The following is a 1,755-nucleotide window of genomic DNA, read 5'->3' as shown; positions in this document are numbered from 1 at the left end:
CTTCAAGTTTGTTTTTTATGCATTGTAAGAGGGAATAGTTATCTAAATTTTAGGTACAGGTTGAGTAATATCCCTATTTAAAATACTTGGGACCAGAGTTGTTTTGGATTTCGGATTTTGAAATATTTGCATATATATAATGAGATATCTTAGAGATGGGACCCAAGTCTAAACTTGAAATTCATTTATGTTTCATATACACCTTATACACATAGCCTCAAGGTATTTTTCTACAACATTTTTAATAATTTTGTGCATGAAACAAAGTTTGTGTACATTGAACCATCAGAAAGCAAAGGTGCCAGGTGTGGAATTTTCCATTTCTGGCATCATCTCAATACTTAAAAGGTTTCAGATTTTGGATTTTGGATTAGGGATGTTCAACCTGTATATTATATAGTTTAATTTTTACCTGATTTTGTTTAAAATAGGACTGTTTTAACAAAACAAGCAGTAAATTGGGTAAATCACTTTCGATGGTGGTAGAGATCATGACTATTCGGTTGCTGTTGGGCAACATCTCTAGTTGTTTAGGAAAACGTTAATTGATGATGAGCCATACACAAAAGAATGGGTAATAGTGATTTGAACCTGGCTATTATAAATTTTAAAATGATTTTTGGAGAAATATGCTGCTGTGGTATGATTAAACCTTGATTTTGCTGTGATATTTAAGTTGCTACTGAAATTATAGGAAGGGAAGTCTTGGCTCATTGTCTTTTAGACTGTTAACTTTGTATTGTTAATTAAACTTTTGCAAGTTGTGGGATAAATCAAATGCTTTTCTAGGGAAACAAGAAACAGTATTAATGAGCAACAACCCCATAATTATCCTTGTGAGTACATAACAGGGACACATTCATGTCTTTTCTTTGCGCAATAACTTTTACAAAGAAGTATTTTTAAACTGATCATTAATTTTATGACCACAGAAATGAGATGCAAAATTTATGCTGTTGTCATTGGCACAGGCTCAAGGCTCCACTGACATTATGTGTGATTGTAATAGAATGGCTGCCAGCTAATGATTCTGTAGACATTTCATTTGAGCACGCTTTTCTTTTAGATGTCTGATTAGGCGGTAATGCTTTCAATTATGTCTGTGAATTGTATTGGGTACGTTTACCTGATGCCCACTGTTGATTGGGAGTTCAGTTTTCTATTACATAAACACAAGTTGAACATTTTCCTTTTAATTTATAGAAGTCTTTGCAGGTATAGCTACAGTCTCTGGGGAGGAAAAATGCTGTGCACTACTCAACAGCGACCCCTGTGTTCAATTAAAGCTCCTTATAAGACATCAGCTTTTACTCTTTATTGGGTTGAAAAAAAATGGGGTGAGGGTGGGGGGAAAAGGGATGGATCATCATTGGAACAACAGTAAGATGAAAAAGACCATGTTGAAAAATTATTTGTCCTATGAACTTAATGCAGGTTAAAAGGGAATAGTTCTGTACAGATATTATATAGATTCTTTACTTTCTGAGTTCATTTAAAGGATGCTGGGGGGAAAAAATAAGGAAGAAATTAGGCCAGTAGCAGTACTTAATTTGTCTTAGATAAATATAAATATCACACTGATTTTTAAAAAACAATACTTGCAATAAGCTGCAGTTCTTAGAATGGGTAAGTTGATATATAATCTTAAAAGTATTTTTTGAAAAAGCCATAGAAGTCTTTAACATGTCAGTGGCCAATTTGTATAGAATAATATGCGTATTAAGTATTATTGAGTTTATAGCTTTAGTATGATCT

This window comes from Propithecus coquereli, unplaced genomic scaffold, assembly GCF_000956105.1.
Source record: "Propithecus coquereli isolate 6110/MARCELLA unplaced genomic scaffold, Pcoq_1.0 Scaffold156, whole genome shotgun sequence".
NCBI classification, from domain to species: Eukaryota; Metazoa; Chordata; class Mammalia; order Primates; family Indriidae; genus Propithecus; species Propithecus coquereli.
Note: the sequence above shows the minus strand (reverse complement) of the source record.